The sequence below is a fragment of the Lactuca saligna genome, chromosome 8, assembly GCF_052625555.1.
Source record: "Lactuca saligna cultivar CGN05327 chromosome 8, ASM5262555v1, whole genome shotgun sequence".
NCBI lineage: Eukaryota > Viridiplantae > Streptophyta > Magnoliopsida > Asterales > Asteraceae > Lactuca > Lactuca saligna.
The window spans coordinates 143555001-143568020 of record NC_136424.1 but is presented as its reverse complement, the minus strand read 5'-3'; the positions used below and the strand labels follow the sequence as shown (position 1 = coordinate 143568020).

At 39.1% G+C, this 13020-nt stretch overlaps 1 long non-coding RNA gene across 1 annotated transcript; it reads right to left on the bottom strand.

Moving 5' to 3' along the window:
• Positions 1–4075: 4075 nt before the first annotated feature.
• Positions 4076–5433, bottom strand: LOC145008791 (uncharacterized). The gene is made up of 3 exons (XR_013663637.1): positions 5307–5433; positions 4894–4964; positions 4076–4266 (listed from the first exon to the last, which is right to left on the bottom strand). It is a non-coding gene; the product is annotated as an uncharacterized LOC145008791 (long non-coding RNA).
• Between the last annotated feature and the right edge of the window lie 7587 nt (positions 5434–13020).

The window sequence follows — 13020 nt, the reverse complement described above, 5'->3', positions numbered from 1 at the left end:
AACCAAAAATTTGAGCTCGGACCGGCGCCTGTCTGCATAACCCTTCTAGCAACTCTGAGCGGTCAACAACCTCTACCTGACCTGTTGTATCTGCTCTGATGTCTGAAGCACGATCTTTATACTTCCCATCACACGTTGCCCTACCTCTCCCTAGCAAATGGGGTCCGATACCTCCTTCCCTACAACAGCTCAAAGGGTGGCATACTAATGCACTAATGATGCCTGTTGTTGTAGGAAAACTTTGCCAAGGGAAAATACAGGCCACAATCCCCCCCCCCCCCGAAATCTAATACACATGCCCAAAGCATATCCTCGAGTGTCTCAATCGTTCGCTCGCTCCGAAGTGTCCACAGACATCTCCATGGCAAACTCTAGCTCATTTCTCATATTCATCTTCGATACCGAGCACCAGGTCAGCTTTTGGCCCCACAGCTGAACCCCCAAAGGTCACACATAACATGATCCAAAATATCTCACTAACTTCCTCCCCGTGACCACTATCACGACCCAGTGACACGCACGTCATGAAATTCCCTTTCCCTCGTAAAAAAACATGCAATCCAATCGAAGATCAACTCAGCTCTAACCTATGGTGTCTGCTGTGCATATTCTCCCGCGCACCTCGCTGACCCTCCCAATAGAGACGGAGACCCCAGTCTCCCCCCGGTTTAACCACTAGGCTCCATAAACTCAACACTAGGGCTACTCAATCCTAAAACTCTTCTGCATCATGCACTTATCAGAGAACACTCCATCATCATACTCTCTTGCTGTCTAGTGGGTACTATGGCTTCCCGCAACATTACGATAGCCTATGACTAGTGATAATACGGCTCCCCGTAGTATCACAACGCCAACTAACTAGTGAGTACTACGGCTCCCTATAGTACCACGACTCCCTCCCTCTGACTTGTGAGTACTACAGCTCCCTGTAGCATCACAACACCCTCTGACTAGCGAATACTACGGCTCCCCGTAGCATCACGACTCTCTCTCTCTCTCTCTGACTTGTGAGTACTACGGCTCCCCGTAGCATCACAACACCCTCTGACTGGTGAATACTACGACTCCCCGTATCTTCACCCTATACTCTCATTCTCATTACAATGCCACACTATGTTCACTAACTCATGCACCGAAGACTATCATAGATAGTTACACACACACTTGCCCCGATATGCATTACAGACTCTGGCAGCAACCGCCATAACACAGAACCTACCTCTGCGGAGATCCACCTCCTTAAATAATCCCTCTTGATGACAATACACGAAGGGCTCCCACTGGAACCGTAGATACATGATACATCGCTAGTCGTCTTAAACCCAAGAATCTAAATAACTCCGAAGTCGGGACACTATAAGAGGAAACCACGGAAAACCATAACAGAGCATCACAATGTCCTGCCTCTACCATTGATTCCCTTACTCCCAACACCATACACATACATCAATACATTTCCTCTGAATCCCATAATAATTTCCTATTTCACTCAATGCGCAACTTCAGTGCATCTAAACACTCAATTGGAATACAAGGAAGGCGCTAACTCTTTAGAACACACTGATGATCCTCCGAAACCCTTTCCAATACTGCTCAAAATCCAAGCAAGAATACACATCCCAGCCCGGGAGTTGGCTACTCAACAATCTTCTACCCATATTTCAACCCAGAAGTTCTCAACTGTCCATACCATCATTACGCGTCTTCCACTTGAAACAAATCTGACCACCACCAGATTCCTGACCATTGACCACCTGCCGTGGAGACACCCATCCTTCTCTCAGACATATACCACATGCATTATCTCGCCCTACACCTTTCCTTGATCACCAATGACCTTGATCTCATGAATTCAAGCCGTATGTTTCTATATCCAACCCCTAACCGCTCTTGCACAAATCTCTGGTTCTCTCAATAAACCACCCGGTTCTTCCCCACTTAGGGTTCGAACCATCACTATCTGACACATCAACAATCTCACAAACTATTTTCACCATCAATAACGCACATGCCCCTGGAAAGTGCTACGCAATGCCCGATAATCCCCTTTAAGGAAATCAATTGATCTCATATACTTTGAACCTTAGATGAAATCCTCAAGAACTTCTCGTCACAAATGCCTCTAGTCGTTCCAAGTCTCGTACCAACCCAAAACCAAACAACTCAACTATCCAATAGCATCACTGACTCATAGACTGGACCACGAAATCATCATACTCCCCCACCTTGACTCATCAACCGACGTTCCATCACATGGATCTTCCCAAGAACAGGGACCCACTCCCATATTCAATACCCAACATAGATAGGTGTAACGTGGTCCTCGACTATCTCAGTCCCAACTGACTGTCTGCTCATGGTAAATTACTGCCTCGCGGCACACATGCTACCTGATACTCTGATGGAAAATCATCCTCAATGACAACCTGCAGGGTTTACTCCCAAACCCAAAACTTAAACATCATGCCTCTCATGTTTCGCACACGAACATAAATAGTACCACCCAGGTCATAGAAGGTGACATCTCCTTTATCGACTGATTGCTCAACTCAGACTGAAATTCTCACCTCCCTCTAACTCCTTACCAAAATACTCTGAAAGGCTCTCGACCTCCCTCTCAAGGGACACCTCTTCAAACTCAATCATGGCCCACTGGCCTAAAACCCATAGCGTCCAATCTCTACCTCATCAATCATGACCGGATAACCGAAGAACCACGAGCATCATTCACTATGAACCATGGTACTCATCCCATGACATCTCTTCTCAATATGCTTCGTTGTATGGTACACGAACCATAGCATCACTCCTCTATCTGCTCCGATGTATGGTACTCAAACCATAACATCACTCCTCCATCCGCTCTGATGTATGGTACTCGAACCATAACTTTACTCCGCGAGCCGCTATGATGTATGGTACTTGAACCATAACATCACTCCTCAATCCGCTCCGATGTATGGTACTCAAACCATAACATCACTCCTCAATCCGCTCCGATGCATGGTACTCGAACCATAACATCACTCCTCCATCTGCTCCGATGTATGGTACTCGAACCATAAGATCACTCCTCCATCTGCTCCGATGTATGGTACTCGAACCATAACATCACTCCTCATTCCGCTCATTAGAACCTTCGGAATACTCACTGTATCAAGTATGGGTCCTCTGCTTTCAGTAGTACGGGCCCATACTACCTGCCACATCTACCCATACTTTCCACAGGGACTATCCCAAAGCTCCTAAGTAGCTGCTCGACCTTCTCGTTCACTAATTCCATCGCGCATGCTCGCTTCCCAACGAAATTCTCTACTCTGCCAGCGCACTCATCTAGCTAAGGTTACTCCTTAGGCTCTTCCTAGATTCTCACACTTCTCTGCCATCAGCTGCTGAAGAGCTCCTAATGATGCCAGCCATCTACCTCCTGAATATCGTCATATTCGCTTGGTAGCTGACTCCCATCATCGAGAGTTCCATGAAGCACGAAGCAAGCAGCATTCAAGCATCGAAGAATACATAGGACTCACTCTGGGTAATAACTCTGCTTGCTCTGCTCATCCTCGAAAGTACCACCGAACTCTGCAACTCTTCCCCTCGCGGGTTCTAACTATTCTTTCGCTAAGTACCACGGTACTCATCTAGGTATCTCCCCTAGATTACTCCTCTACTAAAATCCCCTAAAGGATTCCAACTAAATATTCTCACTAATCACATACTCAAAAGCACATCGCATATAGCAGCAATTCCTAGGCTAAGGCATCATAAATCAGGCCACTCTAGTCCTAAGATATGAAATACCTAGTCTGTCTCTAGCATGCAATAATATCTCATAAAGTGCATCATAAATATCTCATAACACAAAAGTAATGGTATTTTGGGAAATCACCGTTCGGGCTCTGGCGGATTATACACACTGCTCTTTCTCACTTTCTCTTTGAACTCTTATTCGCTTTAGAAAATTATTTCTTTGAAAACTTTTCTTACTTCCTCAGTTTGAGTCTAGATATACCCGAAGGTGCATCCGAATCCCTCAAACCAAGGCTCTGATACCAACTTGTAACACCGTAAATTTCAAAACAATTTTTCATTTAAATATAATGGTTTAATTCTTAAAAACACTTTTCTTAAAATCTCATTCATAATTAAATTACAAAACATAACTCCATTTTCACTTGCATAATAAACCAGGATCCTCAAAACATGACTCTTTCTTTGGTGTGTACAATCAAGCCGGTGCCGTCCCGTGATCCTGAGAGAAACCTGAAATACATAACACAAGACACTGTAATCACAAAGCTTAGTGAGTTCCCCAAAATGCCACACATAACACATATTAGCCACCCGAGGCTATAACTCTGTGGGTCCGTGGACCCTACTCTGTGAACCTTCCGGTTCTAACTCTGTAAACATGCATAGCACAAATCACATAGAATTAATGCAGTACAACACATAGCATACAAATACTCTGTCACATAACTCTACTGAGTCCGAATGTGAACCCGGATGAACATCTGCGACCCTACTCGGCGAGTCTTGGCTCCAACTTGCCAAGTTCCTCCTCAAACTCCAAAATAATTAAATAAAATAATATACCTGAGAAATCAGGATGTTACATTTACACTTTCGTAAACAAGACCGACTGTCTACAAAGAATAGATAAACTATAACTATAATGTCTATCTTTTGCATTAACAAATCTATACAAATAGGGTCCCAACATAACTATATATGGCTCACACAATGTTTGCATAATATTACCAAATATACATGTAACACGTATTCAAGATAGTAAGCATCTAATTCACATATAGGGTTTCAACTTCTATTTAAGACTTTTAATAAATATTTGTATTAAAATCATGTTCGTGAAAGTAAGTATGCACTCACCTGATTGGGGTAGAAGTTTCGCAAGAAAGTTATCTCCTCGTCTAATGCTTCAGTTTTCCCTTTTGAACGATCTAAATACGAATATTACTAAGCCTTAGTATTCTTTCGTGTTTATAAACTTATATTAATCATTATTGGATTCTTCAATAATCTCAAAGAAATACCAATTTCTACCAAATAAGGAATGGCTAGGTAAAACCACTCTAGAAGAGGATCCGTTTGGTAAAAAGATATACCGTTTGGAAAACCCACTTTAAACACCTCACAGATCTAGCCTATGCATCACTCCCGTAAGTAGACCGATCAGTATTTCAACTAGAATTAATAATAATTCTTATTTGTAGGTTCTTAATAACGATTCTAACCATAAATATAAGTTATACTTAAAGTGTAGTAAGTATAACTCAACTTACAGGTTTTCTAGCGAAAAAACTAGAAATTACAAGGGTAGAACTTCAACTCGGAATACTTCATTTTGTCGAACTTTCCAATGACGCAACGCTTCACTAAAATACTCGATACTCAGAGAGTTGGATCCTCGGGGTTTGGGATAGATCTTGAGAGAGATATTGAGTAACAAATGAAGAAGAATTTGATTTCTATTTATAGACAAATCTGATGATACGGAAGTGTGGATCCTTCCCAGTTGTGCTACATGTCGTCTCATCGTTGGACCACTTGTCAACAATTCATCATGCCACATGTCTTTTTCATAGGGATAATAAAAGGATTTAGTCAATTCCATGTAGCGGACTTCGGTGCCGCCACATCACCCTCAGCAAGTAAAGTTTGAAATCTTGGAAGAATCGTATATTTTGGATACATACTCTGTTCTTTTACGTTCTTGATATCATCCGTTTCGTATCGACAAGTAATAAAACTTTCATTAGGATTTTTTAGGCTAATTCACAATTTATTTTTTATTTTGTAGTCTGTGAAGTTCACATTGTAAAAAACGTTGCGAAATTCACGAAATCTTTATAAGAGATATGTTCTCGACGTTCCCTATATCGACATATTTGTATTTACGAGGACATCAACTTTTGTTTAAAATTTTTTGGCCAATGACCAACCTTTTATTGTTTCATATTTTATGACACACACGATGTATCGTTTCAAACACTAAACATCGAAAAATCATAACTTCTTCATACGGAGTTAGATTTTGGCGCTCTTTACACTCATGGATTCGTAATTATGATTACTGCGACTTTTGTTTATATTATTTATAAAAAAAAAAAAAAAAAAAAAAAAAAAAAAAAAACCATCTTCTATTTAAAAATTCTATTTTTATTTTTAAACGTATAGCTCGAATTTGCAGGCGTTATATTGTTGTCTACTAATACTTTTTTTTTCCTTGGTTTTAATATTCTTTTAGTGAAGTCGTTGTATCTTGTGGTGGAATCATTAATATAAATTTGATCGAATACATGTTATCGGTCATATGTTATATAGTTAATGAATATAATATTTAATTAAATATGTTATATATAATTGTTTGTTTTATGTTGCTTAAAAAATAATTAATTAAATGTTAGGGATATATATCATATTTTCAATGTATGTGTTTTTTATCACCTTATAATAATATGTGTAATATACGGATATATGTCTAGTATAATTATTAGCATGGACTGTTCATGAAAAGTAACCTGAAAAACAGTGTAATTGACATTCAGATCAAAATAAAAAAAAGACTATATTTCTCAATTTGTGAAGACGGTCTTCCAATATTTAATGCAATCACATAATAGAGATGGATATCCTATATTTTATGGATTTTATTTAAATCCTTGTGATTGTGTTGGTCTAAATATAATCTCACAGTTTAAGGGTGGTTTTATGGTTTTGGTATTTGATTTTGCATCGACCCCCCTTCCCCCCCCCCCCCCCCCCCCCCCGGCCCCCCCTAAAAAAAAAAAAGTAAAAAAAGGTAAAAATGTTTTTTAGTATGTCCCTATTCACAACCAGCTTCATAATAAATAAATTCTAATTTTTACATGGCCTATGAACCAAACGCTAATAAATTATATATAATAACATACAAATATTTTAACTTGTTAAACATAAAGGGTATTATTGTATTTTATAGAAACTGCTCTAATGTGTAACATACTATAGTTTGTTGGATTACCGTTATGTTAGTTTCTATGTATATAAGTTGTAATAGATTTCAGTTTCAATCAATGAAATCATTTTCTAGATTGATTCCATTTTCTCTCTTGTAATATGGTATCAAAGCAGAAACTTATGCTTCCGATCAAATTTTCTATATTTTGATTTATGATCATCTTCTTCATCTTTCCGATCAGTTATTCCACTGATCGTGTTACACTTTTCCATTGATCTTTCTACTAGTTAGTCCAAATTTTCATTTATGTCTGTAGCTCCAATCGATTATCGCATGCATACTTATTATCTGCATCATTTAGATATTCCTAGAATTAAGCTCGTTTCTCAACTGTTAATTGGTGACAATTACAAAACATGCAGTCAAGCGATGAATATTGCTCTTTCTGTGAACAACAAAACTGGATTCATAGATGGTACTCTTCTTAAATCAAACTCTTCTGATCCTAGCTATAATTCGTGGATGCACAACGACATACTTGTTATTTCTTGGATTCTCAATTCTCTATCCAAAGACATTTCAACAAGTAAATATGTTCACTGAGTCTGCTTATGGAATTTGAATTGATTTAAAGGACTGGTTTCAACAAAGCAACTGTCCTGGAATCTTCCAAATTCGGAAGGAACTCGTTAATCTCTCTAAAAATGAGGACTTAATTAGGGTTTATTTCACCAAATTGAAGTCCGTTACTGAAGAACTTGTAAACTTTCGTCCTCACTGCACCTAAAAAAGTGTGATTGCAATGGTGTTCAAGAAATCGAAAAATACTTTCAAATAGAGCACACAATGAATTTTCTTACGGGACTGAATGATTCATTTCCTCAAACTAGAGGACAGATCCTTCTTATTGATCCAACTCCATCTATCAATCGAGTATTTTGTTTACTTAATCAGGAAAAGAAACATAAATCTATGACAAATGATTCTTATCAATCCATGGCTTTCATGGAAAGAGCTACCAATCAAAACAATCAACGCAAACCTCCAAATAACTACAAATCTTCTGTTAACATAGACAAACCTTTTTGTACTAATTGCAAATTTCAAGGTCACACAACTGAAAAGTGCTACAAACTTCATGGATATCCTCCTAGTTACAAACCAAAATCCAAAACAAATCATGTTGTTGTACTCAATATTAATGAAGATCCTCGAGTCCAAATCAATTTTATTCAACATGATTAATCAAATATGTTCAAGGGTTTTCTCAATATCAATGCCAACAAATGGTGTCGGCTCTCTCAAATCACATAAGGAAGGGTAAATGTCATATTAACCCAACAAACTTTTCCCATTTGTTTTAAAAGGTCACTAAAGTTTTTTTTTTTATCACTTTTAGGGAATAAAATCCAATTTCAAGTGTTTAAAACAACATTTTAGAAGAAACAACCCGGTAAGCCGGTTGTTTGTGGGCCCCATAGCTTAAATAAATGACATGTATCATTTACGTTAAATTTTGGTAAAACATAAAACCCCCCCACCACCCAGATGTCGCACGCATTCCCTTCCTCTCGACTTCACATCTTCTTCTTCGATTACGACATAGCCCGTCGCTAGTGTCCGCCTCGGCCACAGTCGATGTCGGAGGGATTTGGAAGAGAAACTAATGACGGCGAAAGTGACGACATCGCCTTTGTACCAAGAGAGCACAGAAGCAAAAGGGCATACAAAAAGAGCTTAAGATCAGCAGCACAATTCCAAACAAAAACAATAAATAGGTTGGGTGTAGTCGTCCATCTGCTCCACTTATATGTACATTCCTTAAGTGGCTTTTGAACAATTAGTGGAGTAATATAAAATTTTAGGTCAATTTCTCAATTTGCTTGAATTATTTGAAATTCCTTTATGTGGGTGTTGAACAATTGATGGAGTAACACATGTTTTGGTCCAATTCTTGATTTGCTTCACTTTTTGCGATGTTGCTTTTAAAAAGGCGTTGAAATTGAAGTTTCTATGTAGATATCTTATTTAGTAGCAATAAGCTTGATTCTTGGCTGTTGAAATCGCTCCTTTTGCATTTTCTTGATTGTGCATCAATTCTTTGAAATTCAAGGGCAACACAGCAGTGTTTCTTTTACCATTTTCATGGATTGAATAATGAATAGAAAAACAGATGAAAATTAGTCCTGTCGCCATCCTTAATTGGTCCTTCGTTCATAATGATCAGCCTAGGTAACCCAATTTTCATCTTTCCATTCCAAAAACAGATGAATATTTGTTTAAATCAAATGGAAATTTGAAAATGGGAGGAAATCACCATGTATTTCATTGCGCAGTTGCCTCGGATAGCATGCAGAGTGGATTCAATTTGGGTCATTGTTGATCAATTGACCATAAGCATGCATTTTATTCCGATTCAGGAGAGTATATCTATGGAGAAGTTAACCGACATATACATCGGCTAGGTTATGGCACAGCATGGGGTGCCAGTTTATGTGGTTTCAGACAGGGACGTCCGATTTACTTCAAGATGTTGGAAGAGGTTCTATGAGGAGTTGGGTACTCGTCTGCACTTCAACATAACTTTCCACCTGCAGACTGGCAGACAGAGTGAGCAGACTATCCAGACCTTAGAGGATATGCTTAAGGCGTGTGTATTGGATTTCGGTGGGAATTAGGATACATATCTCCCTTTGGTGGAGTTTTCGTATTACAATAGTTATCACACCAGCATCGATCGACCCTCGTTTCAGATGCTATGGGAGGAAAGACAGGACCCCGATATGTTTGGGTGAAGTCGGTCGGCGAGTCATGGGGAGTACTGAAGTGATACTCAAGACTACCAAATTGATTCAGCAGGCTTGGAGTAGACTTCAGACAATACAGAGTCGACAGAAGAGCTAGACCTAGAGTTCTAGGTTGGAGATATGGTTCTCCTGAATGTGTCACCTTAGAAAGGTGTCATTCAATTCAGGAAGACGGGGAAGTTGTGCCCCAAGTACATCAATCCTTTCAGGTTTTTGGCCCGGTTGGGTCAGGTTGCTTATCGCTTGGATCTCCCTGAGGAGCTTGAATTAGATCCATAGCACGTTTCATGTCTCTCAATTGTGGAAATGTTTGATTGATAATTCCACAATGGTTCCATTGGAGGATATTCAGGTGGATGATCACCTGAATTATGTCGAGAGACCGGTGGCGATTCTTGATCATAAGACAAAAACCTTGAGAAGCAAGGTTGTTGAGCTGGTAAAGGTGCAATGTCAGCACCAAAAGGGTTCATAATGGATGTGGGAACCGAAAGACAAGATGAGGGAGCATTACCTCGAAACCCTAAGGTACTCAAATTCTTCATTCATTGCATTTGGGGGTCCTCGTGATGTGAGATCATAGGGTTCACTTCGTGAGTGACCGTTGATCTGTTGACCGGTATTTTGGAGTCTCACGATGTGAGCGCAGCTTAGTGACCTAAACCCTAATTTTTGGGTATTTAAGGGAATAAGAGGCTAGGGTTACCCACCATCAGCCACTCTCACTCTCTAAGCCTTTAGAAACCCTAAATTTCGATTCCCCTTGAGAAACTTGGTTTTTTGCATCGGGAAAGGAAAGAAATTGAGATATGAAGAAGTATCATTATGAAGGGAGTATAAAGGAATCATCATCTTCATCAGATCCCATCTTGTTGGACCCTGTGTAAGTGACAAAACTCAACTTTATCTCATTTCATGGTTAGATCTAGGCTTTTGGTTCTATTTCTTTAATTTGTAGGTTGTTGGAGTAAAGGATATCCATAAAGTTAGCAACTTTATGGATGTAAATGCTCTTTTGAGTCTTATATCTTTCCGATCTAGAAGTTTAAGTAGTATTGGAGGCTTGCATGTGAGTTTGAGACCATTTCTTCTAATTTTGACCCATAAGGATGGACGCACATGCATGATGCATGTATATCCATAATGAAAACATTTATATTGACCATTAAGGCCCCATTTAGCTTCTAGAAGGGTTGGGATAGAGGGATGAATGGATTAAGAACATTAAAAAGGTTGTGTGGCTTTAGAACGTTCTCACGACGTGAGACATAAGGTCTTACGATGTAAACATGAATCATCGTCCCCGTTGATTCGTCTGAGTCAGGAGCGAGTCCCAGAATCGAATCAGACACGTCTCACGATGTGACCTAGGACTGATCACAATGTGAGACGTTGTTTTGGGCTTTTGGGCCTTAATGGGCCACTAGTTTTCTAACTTTGGGCATGGTTGTGCTTTGGCTCATTTGGAGCTTTGGATGTTATTAGGGTTTTGGGAATTCTTGTAATTAGGCCCATGATGGGTTTTGGGACCAAATTGGAAGTTGCACCATATTTTGCTTCTAGTGTGATTGGAGTAGGCCTTGAATTTTGGGCTAAGTGAGGAAAGGGTAAATGCAATTTTACCCTGCGGGTTGGATAGTGGACTGGGGTTCCAGTCATGGGTTATAGACCAACTATTAACTGGATATAATTGGATGTTGTTAGCATAGGATTTCTTTCCAGAACAACAGTCCGAGATTTTATCTAAGGATTCAATAGTGATTTCCTCACTATGTTTGGGGGGTCGAAGGCACTAATGCCAACCCATGGTTATAGTGATTAGGATGCTAGTTGTCCGTGTGACTCTTGTATGCTATTTATCTTGGTGATTCTTACATGTGTCTGTGTGTTTGTATGTATGCTGGGTGGGGCCCGATGTCGGGCGGAGACCATTATTTATTGACAAATTTGTTCTGAGCAAGGCTCAATGCCAAGCGGGGCCCGATGCCAGGACTGATGACAGGCGGGACCCATTATATGTTTGATATGTGAGATAAGTGGTATCTTTGGGAACACTCTAAGCTTCGTTCTTACGGTTTTTAGTTTCTGTTTCAGGTAATTTAAGTTCGAAAGGGAAGAGCCCGCAATGATCGTATCGCACACACCATGATTGTTCCACATTTTTTTGACTCTAATGTATTGGAATATTTTGATTATATTTTGATTCTATTATGGTTCCGTGAACATGTTTTTGAAAGATGGTTTTATTAATCTAAAAATCAAAATTTTTGGTCTTAAATTTTTGGATGTTACAACCACCTTCGCAACCAACCAACACCAAGCACTTCCAACTCCGCCACCACCTACCGCCACTATTTTCGCATATGAAAAGTCATTTCCTTTATACTTATTCATTTATAAATATACGTATTCATATATGAATATGACCAGCTCCGTCGTCCCCGTACTCTCAACATTTTTCATATATGAATATGACCAGCGACAGATTCGAAATGAGTGGTCTAGATTTATTCCCTCATTCTCAACATTTTTCTTTTTTATTTGAACCATCTCTCTCTCTCTCTCTATATATATATATATATATATATATATATATATATATATATATATATATATATATATATATATATATATATATGTAGATACTTATTTATACATAAATAAATGTACACTTAGGCATATATGAATATACGTATTCATATACGAATATGATCTATTCTGTCCTTTTATGTTAGAACGTTTTAGCGGCATATTCGAAATGAGAGAGAGAGAGAGAGAGAGAGAGAGAAGTTCAATTGATAAAAATAAAAAAGATTGTGAATGGGAAAATTATTTTCATCCAATCATTTATTTTTTCCGCAACATGCTCTTGCGTACCAGGCCGACGGAGATTGAGTAATATTCATATATGAATATAAATATAAATGAACTCATAAATAAATCCACCACATCGCCTCCTTCTCCACCAACCACCACCATCACCACCAACCACCACTGCTGCCAACGACAACACCACTACCTTCGCAACCAACCACCACCAACGACACCACCACCCACCACATCTATATTCATATATCCATAACCACTTCCTATATACTTACTCACTTATGAATATACGTATTCATATATGAATATGATCAGTTAAGTTGATCTGGTACGTTCGAGCGCTTAAGCAATAAATTCGAAATGAGTGGCCCAGATTCATACACTCATTCTTAACCTTTTTTTCCATTTGAACCCCCTCTCTCT